The sequence below is a fragment of the Clytia hemisphaerica genome, unplaced genomic scaffold, assembly GCF_902728285.1.
Source record: "Clytia hemisphaerica strain Z4C2 unplaced genomic scaffold, Clytia hemisphaerica genome assembly, whole genome shotgun sequence".
NCBI classification, from domain to species: Eukaryota; Metazoa; Cnidaria; class Hydrozoa; order Leptothecata; family Clytiidae; genus Clytia; species Clytia hemisphaerica.
In genome coordinates, this window is record NW_027103566.1 from 803,194 (window position 1) to 818,491 (window position 15,298).

Below are 15,298 nucleotides of genomic sequence, written 5' to 3' on the forward strand. Positions count from 1 at the left end.
CCCGACCACCAGGAATCTTTGTAAGTTATATTTAACATCTTTCCATAATCTTGTCTTGTAACAGTCAGATTAATTTTCAAGTCGTTTTTAACGCATTTTCACGACGCCTTGATATAACATATGCTTGCTGCCTCCCTAAGAACACATTCATTATACTTCGCATCTAAAGAAAGACTCAAAGAGAGAATAATTTCTTACTATATTTCAGACTGGTTCAATTTTCACGTGTAATAAAAGATATGTTTGAAATTTCAATCAATCTCGAATAGAGATACGTGAATTTTTCAAAAGAACAGTCCAGCTCTATTTATTCTATCAATTGGTATCTTTCTAACAAGCTATCGAGAAGATTGATTTCAATTTTCTTCCCATATCTTATAGCATCCTTTTTTCACTTTTTTTTTTTTGAATATCCGACCCGGCTGAATTCTTGACTCATTCTAACGAAGCCATTATAACTTCGCCCTGTCCTCACTGCCCGGTGAAACTTAATCCCCCCCCCCCAATGAGGATAGAAATTCTATTGTTCCTAAAGGTTAGCAAATCCAGTTTTTGGAGTGCAATTTTTAAACATTAAATTTCGAATGGGGATGAAATTAAAGACGGATTCCCAATTGGGCTAAAGTTCTAGGGTTCTTTCCCACCGGGGACGAAATTGTTAGGGTCCCAGCGGGTCTGTGACACGGGTGTGTAACTGTATCTCATTTACATTACGTACAAACTGCACAAGTGATATTTGAATCTTTCCTTCCGGCAGTTGAAACCATTTGCTCAAAATGCTTAATTCGTGGGTATTTCTTAAGATTTAGAATTTGGAATGACGATCTTTGGCTAAAAACGGATTTCAGAATAGAAGAGAAGAATAAGCCTACCCTAGGAATAGGGCCTACTCTAATGACAAGGATCACAGCGCTGGAAGAAAGAACTTTTTAGATCAAACAAAACGACGACTTCGTAAATTAGAACCCCCCAAAGATAATTCGTTCTAAAATTTCAGCCTTCTATCTCAAAATGATCGTTTTGCTGTCAATAGTAGTCTCTTCTGAAAATTCTTCAGGTCTTTCTGAAGCTTATCTTTTCCTACCATTTCCGATTATAAAACTAAACGTCGACCCTGTGTACTCAATGCACGCTATGTATTTCATTTCGTACTACTATACCTATCAATTTATGCGAAATTATCATCTTCAAAAGTTAGACGAACGAAAAGCGTTTTTAATTCTATTTCATTTTGAATTTACAAAAAAGGCAAATTTTAGAACAAATTTTCAAATAATTGATTTTCTTTTTCACTGTTCCAACGAAGTAATTATGATGGAACAGAGAAATTAGGTTATGAAAACAAATCTCCAAATTTCCGAAAAAAAAGAAGCGATATTAAAAATTTATTATGTCCTATAAACTTTTCCATTAATGGTTCCCGACATGGAATGTTGGATTTTTTAGAGGAAAAGGGGGATAAATAAAAGTTTTAATAACTTTAGCACCTTGAAAAGACATCTGACATTGTTTTGGCGATTTGAACCATAGTATTTATCCAAGAACTGCTAATTTCAAACTGGGTAAACCCCAACCCACTTTCAAAACAACCCTGAGGCGTTTAGTCTTAAAGGCCGGTCTCCACTTTCGCGCGAAATGGGTGACAGTTTTTTTCTTAACTTTTTTTGCCTGAAAAAAAGGTTACGTCATAAAAAAGTTTCGCGCGAACAAAAAAAAGTTGAATGAAGTTCTACTTTTTTCATCCGCTACGTCAATTTCTACCAATGGAATTGCTGGAAAGACGTGCAGAAGTGGATCGAAAAATTATTTGAACTGACAATTTTTCGCTCATTTCACGCGATTGTGGAGATCGGCCTTAAAGAAATAATTTTTCGATTCACTTCAGCACGTCTTTCCAGCCCTTCCACTTTGATACTTTCTTTTTCACAAACATTTTGTATCAATTTTTACCTAATCAGCTTGACATTCAACTGGTTTTTGGACCAACCTCGGAGGTCCTTTATATTAACCCGTGTCCGTCCCTTCGTTCTGTTACCAGATTTTCTCAGTATTTATTGGCTCATTTTAGTTTTTCTGATTTTTTGCACAATAACGCAGAATGGCATTACTGAAAGTGTGACAGAGCCCGATTTTCGAGAATGAATTTTTTTGGGCAAATTATTTGACCGGAAACTGCCTAAAACAGGGTTTTAGGACTTCGTTCAAAATTTTTGTCAGAGGGCAAGGATTTTTTGATACTGGCTAAAACCGTTTTTCGCGAAAAATATATTTTGGTCGTAAAAATCAGATTTTTGTATTTGGGGAAATTCTCTTCTATTGTTAAAGAAAATGAGCAGTTCTTGTGCATTGGTGTGGTATTTTTTTCTGCTTTTACAATTTGCATTATCTTAAAATTGTGCCATTTTTTAGCCTTCAGGTAGGTCCATTCAGCATGTAGCTTGTTTGGATTCTTTTATCTTTAGAAGCGGCCTCATTTTTTTCCTCCCGATCCACGGCAAATTAAAAATTTCAAACTGTGATTGTGGGTCGTCTTCAAATGTTTTTTTTAGACAAAATTTTTGTCACTGTTCGAAAGCTCATTGTTGCATCAGCTTTCTTGAACAAGGAGGGTATTGTAGCTGGAATAAGGTTATGAGCCTTGTCCTGCAGACGGGGCCCTTTGAAGAACGTATATATACGTATTTAGAACTGTAAAGGTTAAATTGCGACTAATGACAAGTATAATGTAACAAATTCATCTTTAACTTTTTTGTCGGTCTTGTTGGAGGTAATTTTGTAGAATGAAAGTCAAAAAATCTATTGAATCTGAAATTTTTGACAAACTTTATGTCATTATTTGGAAAAATTAATTTTATGAGACAAAAACTATAGTTTTCGATCAGTGATTCCTTCTTGTAATTCCTATCTTTAAGACATGTGAGGGAATCAGATGTTCGATGTTGACATTAGACCAACAATTATCAACGTTCTTATTATATGGTGACGAATCCGTTTTGTCATATGCCTGAAAAAGAACCTTTTGGAGCTCCACACTGGACAAATGGACGGAGAAAAGGATTTGGTTTTAATACTCAAAACACTACAAGTTTTCCCTGTGAGTCAGTGTCCTCATTGAAGGGAAGAGCCTAATGAATTTTACTTCCTTCTTTAACTTTGTTTTCACGTTTACCAAGCTGAGTAAATTTTCTCAACTTTGAAACAAAATCGTAATTTTTTGCAAGTATCGTCGAAAATTGAGAATAAAACGTACGTATTACAGTGAAAGCTAGTGTTAGCCGACTTTTGAGGTTTATTAAAGTAGGGATTGAGAAATTAGCGAAAAAAAGGGGAAAATAATCTGCTTTTGATGAGGAAAGTTTGTACATGTTTTTTTTTTTATAAGCAAGTTTATGCCCCTTGGTCAGGCTCGTGTATGCTTAAGTTCTCAAAGCATCCAGGCATAGTTTATGCTTATTATATGCTTAAGAATTATGCTTATGATTCACCCCGTGCCAAGTTTTTTAATGAATTCAGAAATTTTGTAAAAAAATTTGTTCAGATTTTGGGAGCAGTGGAATGCAGCTAGCCGTGGAATGTCTTATTTTTTACTTGGCCTCTACCAAACCAGATAAAAATGAAACAAAAACAGATAAAAATGACCACTTGAAAAATATTTCAGGCTGACATATATGCTCATGTTATGCTTAGGAATTCTGCAAATCTGAGCCTTCATATGCTTATAAGCGTTATGCTTATAAAAAAAAAAACATGTAATAAGAGTAACGAAAAACAACAAGAAGTCTTTGTTGAAGAGTTGGGAAAACTGTATACTCAGAACCATCTGTTTTTCGTCTTGGAACTTTTCATGAAAAGAGAGTCTCTAACGAGTTTTTCATAACACTGTAGTCCCACTGTAGTATACATTAGCAGAGACGTTTATGGAAAATATTCCCTTCGGAATGAAAGAGTTCCCTACCAATTGTGGTATCTGTTGAAAACAGACTTTTTATTAACTGCTAATAAAGAAGAAGAGGAAAAACTTTCGTACTTTTATCTGAATCTATCCCATTTTATTTTGCTTTATGAGGATGAGTTTATTATATGATATAATAATTTTCTTCATCTATGTTTTAATTTTTTTCCTACGATTTTCATTTTTTCATATTTTACAGAGAAATATTGGTTGAAGAAAAATAACTTTAGTATTGCTGGTCACAAGTGGTTTTGATCAAAATGGCGGTAAGAATATTTTAATTTCTTCTATTTGAGCAAGCTTATTAACCTAAAATTGAATTTTTGGCACGTCCTTGGTTCACAAATTGGTCACAAAGTCTCGAAAAGATGTTACGCGAGGAATAAATTTGTTTTAATGAAAAAGATTGACAAAAAAAATTTAAAAGAAAAAAAGATTTATCCGAAGTAATCAATCTCCCAAAAAACAAAATTTGAAACCATTTATATCTTTAACCGAAAGTTTTGGGCAATTGAAAAATAAAATCATATATTGAGCTCTTCCAAAAAACATTTGAATTTGGGGGTGGAGGATATAACATTTTTTGGAAATTTACCCACCGGACATTGTGACTTTTGACCAACCGGACAACAGATATAACCCCCCGGACAAGCATCAGTTGGCCTCCTGGATATTCATAATTTTCTCCTAAACAGAGAAGTTTTGCCCCCAAACAGGGCAAATTTTTTAGATTTTCACTACCCCACCCCCCCCCCCCCCCCCCCCGGACAATATATTCAATATCCTCAACCATGCACGAAAATTTTTGGAAGAGCCCATTGTCAAAAATTCACTGGAAGTGTGATTAAAAGATTTCAGTTGTATATTTCCAACAACGCTTTATCAAAACAGTTTGAAATATATACAAAGGCCCTATACAAAGGCCCTATTTTCATTCAACACATGGACGATGCTATCGTCCGTATAATATATTCATAGTGGGAACCCCCCCCCTAACTTTAGGGGGGGTTGGAGGTTTTCAGAAAAATTTAAGCAGTGGGGGTTAGCCTGCTCACAAATCTTAGGTGGGGGTTACCCTATACAGGTGGGGTCACTTTTTTCAGGTGGGGGTTGGAAGTTTATTTACTAGTTTTCTTATTTTGACTCAAAAACTTTCTTTCAACCCTGCTCATCATAAACATATACATTGACAGTAAAAATCTATTTCTTCCCAAGTCTAATAATTATAACAAAAGATGTATGAAGTATAAAAAGCATAGAAATTATTTTCAAGTGATTAACCTTGCTTACCCTCAAAATTGTTAAAACAGTCAAAAACCTTTTTCAGGTGGGGGTGGGGGTTGGAAACTTTTCAGAATTTAGGTGGGGGTGGTCCAAGAAGGTGGGGGTTGGGTCAGTAGCATTTTTCAGGTGGGGGTTACCCTATGCAGGTGGGGGTGACTTTATTCAGGTGGGGGTTGGAGGGGTGCTGCCCACTATGATATTATTATGATATAAGTGAACAAAAAAGTAAAATCAACACTGTTTGTTTACGATATTTCGTTCTATTTTCAGAACTTCATCAGGTATCAATTATTATGATATAACATAGTTTGTATATTATAAAACGTAATATGTTGCGCGGCGGATAGAGTCTGTTACCCCCGAAAAAAATTCCAGTCTTCATGTTTGTTCCTCTTAGATGAAACTCGTCTTATTCTTAACACATCATTATCTCACAACTTGTCTTGAGGCTCGCATGAAAGAGCCTCATTTGTTTTTTTTTTTGTTTTTCAAAATGAAATTAACTTGGTTCCTTGGGAGCAATAGTAGTGCTTTTACAAGAATTTTCTCGAGATTAGTTAAGTGTTAAAACTTTTCTCAAACACATTATATAATAAGTTTGAATTTAGGAATTTAAATTGAGAAATCTGGCACGTTTTTTACGTGGTTGCACTTGCCAGACGAAGTCTTTAACCTTCTATGGCTATTTGAAATACTGAAACAGATTATTTTGAAGATTGTCGGAATCATCCCTTTCACAGTGAGAAATTTCAAATCATCACGGGAGAACTTAAAGAAATGAAATACCAAGTGGAAATCTTGTTATTAATGACTGTGGGAGATTGATAAAAATAATTTTGTGTTTTTAAAAAGAGAGCAAATTCTCAGTGTGTTCACAACTCGGTGACAGGACAATTACCCAATTACCCCCCCCCCCCGACAATTACCCCCAGACAATTGCGCCCAGACAATTGCGCCCAGACAATTGCCCCCGTGACAATTACCCCCAAGACAGTTTCATTATTTTTGCATCCCCTCTCAACTGCCTCATTTCCCTATAATCATTTAAATCCAAAATATGTCAACATTTATGGTGATCAAATAACTCAATTTTAGCCTTAATGTTCTTATAAAAAAACTAATGTTTGGAATTTCCTGATTTTTTTTGAAGATATTTTGTGAAGTTTTGTGAATGAAAATTAATTTTTGGTCACACATGTTTGTTTTACAGTGGTTGTATGATGCAGACCTGTGAATGAGTGGTACGAGTAAAAAGTGGACAAATTATGCTATTAACAGCATTCTTAAATGTTTTTAAATGCAGTTTTAAAGAATAACAAGAGAAAAGTAAAAAAGAAGACTAACTGTAACGATCAAGAATTGTCTCGAAGGGAATTTATTTTTTAGGGGGGGGGGTAATTGTCCCGGGGGCAATTGTCCGGGGGACAATCTTTCAAATCAGAGAGTTTATTCTTTTCTAATCATCAGAACGATTATGCTGAAAATGCCGTCTAGTACGATAATGGCGAATTTTTCAAGAAAAATTTAACAAAGCTAAGAATATCCCCAGTGTCACAAAAAATTTGCTGGCTCTTTAAAAAAGGGGATTTGATTGGATTGATTGATTGATTGGATTGATTGATTGATTGATTGATTGATTGATTGATTGATTGATTGATTGATTGATTGATTGATTGATTGATTGATTGATTGATTGATTGATTGATTGATTGATTGATTTGATTGATTGATTGATTGATTGATTGATTGATTGATTGCTTGATTGATTGATTGATTGATTGAGTTTGATTGTTGATTGATTGATTGTTCTTGTTTCGTTTGCTTTCTGGGATCATTTCTGATCGGTAAATCGATAAATGGGGTGTGATAGAGAATAATCAAGTTAAGAAGAAATTAGTAAGTCGATCGGTCGATCGATATCAAAACATAATTTTTTTATTTTCACTATAATCTCATAATACTCTGTAGGTGTCATCTCAACGAAAGAAATTATCATCAAAACGAATATAAAAATGAAAATGAAAATGTGAATATGAGGTTTTCTTTTCTTTGTGCGTGTGATATTAAAGATTTTTCTTCACGAATTAAAAAGAAGTTTGTCTTTCATCTTCTCTCGAAATATTGAACATCTTCCATCCTTCACTTTCCTTTGTCTTCAGTTTTTTCGTGACTTTCATTTACACAGCACGTTTTCGCGGTTGGAGCGAAGAGCTTTGTATTTCGACTGGCTGATAATGAGGATGGAATAATTTTTGTTAGAGGGTGAACGACCGACCGACCGTAGTAAAGAGAATCGAAAAGAGCAAAGCAATCATGAAAATGGGAAAATTCAAAGAAAATTCGCTTCTTTTCAATATTTTTCATCATTAAATCCAAGAATATAATCTGAAGCGACGTGGGTGTTTTTTTATTGTGTCTAGTAGAGTAATCATTTGATAGGGAAAGGAAAATCCAAACTTTATATTGCTTTATATCTATTTGAAACAACCCTTATCTTAGCTTTGATCTTAATGTTATTTCAATTTGCGTAGGTGTTTCATAGCAGTTTAGAGGCTCTGTTTATTAGTTCTACTGGCTGTCTGAACGAATCAGTTGCCGGCTGAACCTTCTGAACAAAAGGACCAAGAAGTTGTGTGGTTTTTGTTAGCTTTTAAGGTTGTCTGGCAAGGAAAGAATCTGCCATAACTTCATTTCATAATATCTCAGTATAACGCTTTGGATAGGGAAGGCCCGAGGGGTGCAGATATTGGATACTTTAAGGGCAGAAACTTTCGCGGGCAGAAAGTTTCGCGAGACTGAAAAGTCGCGAAATTTCTCGGATTTAAGTTTCGCGATTTTTACTTTTTGAAGAAAATTTACGGAAGAAACTTTCGCGGTTTTTTTGTGAATGTTCAATTTTAGTAGCAATAACTTTGCGAGTGGCTAGGGAAAGTGAATAGAAAAATTATTTCAAATCTCTTTTTTTTCTTCAAACGAAAGAGTGATAATATTATATTATGCTAATTAATGAAAAATAAACTATTTGCACTTCTTCCTCCCATTCTGAATCCTAGTCACTGCGATAATATTAGTCCGGGAGCCAAATCCTATATCTCCTTAAATAACCTTAATACCCCCTGGTTTGTCCATTTGCACCCTGGTTTTGTTAGTTTTAAGTCAGCATTGTAATCTTTCAGGATATATTACACGAAAATGAAGTTAAAACTATTTTTGATAACGTTTTAGCCAAGATTAGTGGTGAAAATTGCTCAAATAAGGTAAAAATCCATAAAAATGGGCAATTTTACCCCCTGCAGCCCTGAAATAATACTAAATACTGTCTGTTTGAAACTTTTCCGATGTATTGCATCAAAGTCTATCATAACACCTAGTTTGTGTCTCATTAAAAGTTGTTTGGGTAGGTCACAGACTTAAAAAGGGTCAAAATTTAGTTAAAATACCCAAATTTTCCCTTTTTTTCCCCTGGCAAACCTATAAAAATAATTTTTCACAAAAATATTTTACCGAAAATAATCATCAGCCTACCTTGAAACTTTTTGCAAAGTTTCAAAGCAATTGGTCAACTGATTGACTAGATACAGCAAATTATATCATCCCTGGAATGGCATTTTCCTTAACAAATCCTTACAAAGGGTAAAAAGTACCCCCTAAACTTGGTCCCAGTATGAAAAATTGACCAGGAGTTAGCTTTGGGGACCGACCATTTCCAAAACTAGGATAGTTGAGGATTCCAAAAATGTATAGTTTATCCTGTAGAATCTTGGGTTAAGCAAAATGCCATTTTTTGGGTTTGGCTCCCGGACTATATCGATAATATTGACTCACCTCGGCTTTTAAAACTTTCGCGATTTTTAGGAAAATTTCATTTTTCGCGAAATTAACTTTCGCGAATTTCTTGTTTAATTTCTTACCTGGCACGCGAAAGTATGTGTGGACGAGACCTCCCAAAACCAGCCCTTAGAGAGACTAAATTTTAGTGAAAAGTGACTCTTATAAAGAAATTTTTGTAAGATTTTCTTCCTCGATTTTCGAAACATTAGTATCAATCGCGGGGATGAAGATTCTACCTGTTTTGTTGGCTAGTGGATTTCACATTCTGCTTTCAACTCGTTAAATTATGTCAAATGTTTTTGTTTCATTATCACACAGACACACCATCATTTCGATTACTCCCACGAGAGTTGAGATTTATTACTAGGCTGGGTATGAATGTCGTCCAAAATTAGCTGTTATCGTTATGACCTATAGTGTTTTTTTTAATCCATAGAACGGAATACATTTCGTTAATGTTCTGGTCTATTGATTTTTTGAAAATTTAGATATTCACCTGATTAATTATAAGCCTCTCAAAATTCACGCGCGGGTTTGGATTTCGGATTTCAATAATAAAAATACATTTTCATTCGGAAGATTTTTTTTTAATTCCTGGTTTTGAACTTTTACAGTAATCCTTCAGAAGCTCAGTTTTCTGTTTCAAAGAAATTCATGTCTAAAAACTAATTTTAATCTGTGAAAAGAAGGATGTAACTTGACAGTTTAAGGTTTAAATATCTTCAATTTTGCAACCTTAAAGTCGTGTTTTTATCAATAGAAAGGTTAAGCAAAGGTGAAACCTTTCTCTACTATGGTTAAGCTCTTTTTATCGTTTTGTGAGAAGCTCAAACTAAGACTTCGGTCGTTTAATAAAGAAAGTTTCTTTTTTTAAAGGGACATAACAGTACTTGCGAAATTTGTAAACAAACTGTATGCAGTGGATACAAAATCAAAACAAATGTCACATGTCAAAATAAAAAATCAAACCAAATATGGCTAATTTTGATTGTTCACTTATTTTACAAGTTTATTTTGGACACGTGATTTTAATTGTTCTCTATAATGACACGTGGTTCTTGCAATGTTTACAATTTTACTACTTTAATGGTCCCTTAATGAAGGGCGATATTATTCTCTCATTTTCTGTCTTAGAAAAAAAAAAAGGAAAATCTTCAAAATATTTCCATTAGTGAATTTTAAGCTATTTCAGTGCAGTACGAATGCTTTATTTGCCCAAAAAGTTCTCCAACACCCAATATTTTCTTGAAAATTTCGATTGGAAATCTTTAATTGAGATTTTGGCGAAAATGATTTCTTCGAATGATCGGTTATGGACGAAAGTATTTTAGCTAATAAAGGAGGAATACAAGTGTTTTTAGGAAAATCTGAATCAAATTGAATTGATAAAATTGTTGATGAAAATCTTAGTAAATGATCAAAAGATTTAAATAGACCTTATCAGAGTTTTTGATTTTTCTAAGACAGCAATGCATTGTGGGATTGTTTTGGGGGTATAACAATAGAATTCCCTCGAGGAATTCCTAAGAGATTTCTATTGTAATACCCCTAAAACAATCCCAACAATGCGTCGCTTTTTTAGAAAAATAAAAAACACGGATAAGATCTATTTAGCGCCAAACAACTTTTTTTTTCGGACACACTGTATATGCATATAGTGTTCCATTCCCTGTTCGTCATAGAACTGACGAATTTTCAACACATTTCCAAGGGGAATGTCTACTGCAATTTATATTCCACACATCTGCATTTCTTAACTCCTTATGAAAAAAATCTTCCCTTTTTTTTTTCAAAGTTCGTGGTCAGACGGTTGTGAAATGAAAACAAAGAAAGAAGAAGACGAAGAAAAGAGTGAAAAGATAGAGGTGGATTTTCAGCAAAAAAAGGGGATAATTTGATGATTAAATTTAATATTGTCGCCATATTTGTATGTGTATACAGGTGTATTTTCTTGCTTTAAGAATGATAGTCGTTGTCGAAATAGTAAAAGTTTTCTTTTGCTCTGTTCAAAAAAGAAACTGGATTCAATTTAGTTCAGTTAGTTTTCTCTTTTTGGAGTTGGAAACCGTATGAAACCTACACTACTTTTTCGCCGACTAAATATACTGTTGTTAATGACAGGGCTACGTTTCATTTCTGGGAAAGGGCTATTTTATGGCATTTAGGCGGTGAAAAGGGGTCAAATTTTCTCCTGTGTGGAAAACCCCATAATTATTTTGGCCCATCCGTTTCCATTTTCGTTCGTTGTACCCTACAGATAAAAACTTTCCTAAGCTCTGTTCAACACTGCGGAATTTCTCTTGAATAAATGTTTATTTGTTTTAATGTCTGATTAAAATGAGTTTCATCTCCCAAAGATGAGCGGATGAACTCCATTTTGAGTCGGAAAGGAAACTTGTTTAGCTGTGGTGCATTTAGTTTTGTAAAGTTTGTCGAAGTCTGCCGGAAATGTAGTTGCGGTTGAGGTTGTGTTATAGCGAATGTTGGCAGTTTTTATTTACCTTGTACTTTTCTGCAAGCGTTTGCTTTCATTTTTGATCCAACAAAGCTGCTACTTTTCGTTGTTCGTTTTTGTACGTTGAAGTTTTTGCTGGCATCTCAAATAAAAGTTGCAAAATATTTCCTTTTTGTGAAAATGTAAAGTCAACATAACATCGACTTGCAAACAAAACAGTGTTCGAAATCCAGCAACTTGCATCTGATATTGATTAGAGGGTTTAGCTCAATCGGTTGTTTAGTAGTGATGTTTAATAAATGGAGAAATTTTCAATGGTTGAGTACGCTGTTCTTATATTTTTGGCAATCTCAATTCGCTCTTGTGCTATTCTTATTTTTAGTTCTTAAATCTGAGTGATCAGGAAGAAGATATAGTTTCAGCTCGGGTAATGAGTTTTGTTACAAGGGGTAAAAATCATATTTTCCATTTCATTTTTCAGGTTGCAAATAATCAGTCACCATGTTGTCCTTCATTCCTCATCAAAACAACTTCCTCGCCTCGATGTCCTTCTTACAACATGCTTTAAGCTTGCCTCGCCTACCATTCAACATGTTCAACGACCCTGGGTTGCTTCATTTCAGCATCATCGCTACCATAGCAACAATCGCCATTATTGCAAACATTTACCTCGTCACTTACATCATGCGAACTAAAACGACGCCTATCTGCAAAAACTCTTGTTATGGATATTACCTGCTACATATCTCTTTTTTGGATATCTTAGCATCAACTTTAGCGATTCTGTTATCCATAAATACACACGCGGCGGTGAAACCATCTAGCTCATCAATGAGTTGGATTTCTTTGAATGGACATTATTTGAACCATATTTTTTGTGGTGTTGTCCACAGTACTATTGCATTGATGCTTTACCAGAAATTCCTCTGTTTACGTAAATCTTCACATAAACGAAAAGCGTTTCTTTAAACTTGAAGCTGAGCTTATCCTTGACGTGGTGCTGGGCGGTCGGAAGCGTACTCCCAGAGATCATTGTATATAAAAATGCAATCGAGGAAGAAGATAGAGAAAACAGTTCATGTTTGATCGTTTATAATCGTTTTATTAATTATCGTTCCGTTTTTAATGATCGGCTATTATCGAATCAGTATTCTTCGATTACGAACGTGTGAAAGCGTTTTATTATTGAAACGGAGTCGTGAATACCGCAAATTCGCTTCCGTTTGCTTACTTTTATCGATAGCCCTGGTGGCTTGTAATCTACCCAAGTATTTATATCATCTTTTACAAATGATGAATAAGGAAGGAAAAATTGATTTCTCATTTTCTGAAAAACTGCAGACAATCTTTGATACGATTTCCTGGCTTTATTTACCATTTATACCGCTTATTTACTGTCTAACTTACCGGATTTATAAACGCAAAGCCAAGTTACCGGACCTGAGCAATAATAATAACAACAACAACATCAGCGCACTGCTTGAATCCAAATTCCTCTCCATGGCGGCTACTCCGACACCAACCTCATTAACGACGTCGCGGAGCCAATCGGTACCAAATTTCGACCCTAGGAGACGCTCCTTGTTTGATAGACGTAAGAGTAATAGCAGTGTTGAGGATATCTTGGATATTTGTTCGCGAAGGTTCTCAGCACCGAACGTGGAAGTGAACCCTGAGCTTCTCTCGTCCTGTATGCTGACTTTAGAATCTATCTATGAGGCGAACAGGAAAAAGAAATCACTTTTCAGACAAGCATTGAGACGGTTCAGTGGGAATCCGACTGATAGTGTCGATGACGTCAGCATGATGTCATCACAAGATTCGATCCCATTTCCCCATGTTGTACATCGATTGAATCAAGGCGGGCAAAGTCCTTTGAAAGAGGATTGAAATGTGCATCATATGGTAGAAATGTTTCGCAGGTGCAATGTGATTATTCTACCTATTCCTTATGTTTTCAAGTTTTTAAGTGCGACGGCGACGGCACTCATCACAGACAACGCTAGATAGCGGAAATACGGTAGCTATCATTTGTGAAATTGTAAACTGTTGAGTGCGTCATCAATCTATCTTAAAGTGATACCTATGTTGTATACACTATAGATTTTGAATTGTAAATATTATTGTACATAATTGAATTTATTATTCTAAGGATTATATATATGAAATAGAATTTCAAACTTTTATTCGTTTTACCCTCCGCTTTTGTCTTTAAACTTTACATCGTCATTTCTTTTCCAGTATAGCTAGCATTTTTTTCATATTTTACAATTTCAACCTCTCTAAGCTGCTAGCCTGGAGATCCATGCTATGATTTCTTATTCTATATACTGATGGCGAAATATATAAAGCATGGTATGGGCTGAGAATTTGAATTTCCCAGATCCTAATGACGGTTGAAAAACAGCCAACCATCAAATTCTGTTATTCTTTCACTGGTCATACTTTCTTAGAGAAAAAGCAAGTTCCGAAATTAGGTTTATTTTAGTAAGTGAGGACAGTGCTCAATTCAAATTTCCCACTGTAAAGTTTTTGAAGTCGAAATCTGCCTCACAGGTCATACCCGTCCTGTATACATCAGATCAAAAAAAATACAGGACGGGTCTCCTGTCTACTAAACTGCAAGATTTGTTACTTGAATTTGAATGACATATTTCATTGAATTTCGGCCACTTTGAGATCAAACCGTAGATGAGAAGGAAATAATTTTAGTGAATTTTTCTCCATTTGTATCTCAATGTCTGAAATAGGCGATCGTACGCCGAAAATCAATTTACAGTATCAGTTTGTAATACCTGTACAGTCACTTTTGGTCGGGGTTGTGGACACAGATCTGTAAAGCCCGGAGGGCTAGATTTGCGGCTTTATCGAAAAGTGAAGCCTAGGTTTGGAAGGATTTCCTACCAAAGTCACGTGACTAAAATATGCAATTTCACCGGTTTGAGAGATGTGAAAAAGCGTAGCGTTTGCCGCCTACTTTTTTTTATCTCGCGCGCTCCAAAAACAATTAAAATGATAGATCCTATCCATCGGCACGAAATTTAAAAAGTCAAATTTTTGCTTCACTTTTTTTTGCTGGAGAAAGCTTAAAGTTGCCTATCTAGCCCTTCGGGCTTTACAGATATCTGTGGTTGTGGATGGCGAAACGAACGGCGAAATTTGTCGTTTTTTTGTCTATTTTTAGTAAATGAAGAATTCTTAGATAAACACTTTCGTATACAGCCTCCAAAAAGTCTATCCAAATCTTTCTAGTGAATTCAGAAAATAGGGCACGTTAATTTTTTTTTTTCTAAATAAGCGCTTCAGCATGTCTATTTTCTTTCCCAGAAGATGATTTTCTTAAAATTAAGCTTTTTGTATGAGTTTTATCCAATCAATGTTGGGTTCTTTTTTTGAGTTCATTTTTCTAGTGGCTCCCAAAACGTAGGCTTAGTTTTTTTTTCGAAATATCTTCATTTAAAAAATTAAAAGAATAGTAACGAGATTATTATAAATGTTTATGAAGGCAATACTACGACTTAAAATCAAAATTCATTTTTAGAACTACCTCGGAGGTCTTTTAATTTAACCTTTGTTCGTTCATTCGTCTAATACCAGCTTTTCTCGGGATTGGCCCATAATTTTTTTCTAATTTTTTTCTTTTGTGAAAAACCAAAAGAAATTTGTCTTGAATTTCCTGAATCAATTGCGAGTTTCTTGTTGGTGCTAGGTACGGCCTAGAGAGGGGTGTCTCTACCAAATTGTCATCAGAATGTTGATATAAATTTGTTTCTCGA

The 15,298-nt window shown here is 34.8% G+C and overlaps 1 long non-coding RNA gene across 1 annotated transcript; it reads left to right on the forward strand.

The window, feature by feature from the left end:
* The first annotated feature begins 2,912 nt into the window (after positions 1-2,912).
* LOC136801017 (uncharacterized) lies at positions 2,913-13,685 on the forward strand. The gene is made up of 3 exons (XR_010845790.1): positions 2,913-3,094; positions 4,152-4,218; positions 12,004-13,685. It is a non-coding gene; the product is annotated as an uncharacterized lncRNA (long non-coding RNA).
* Positions 13,686-15,298: the final 1,613 nt, after the last annotated feature.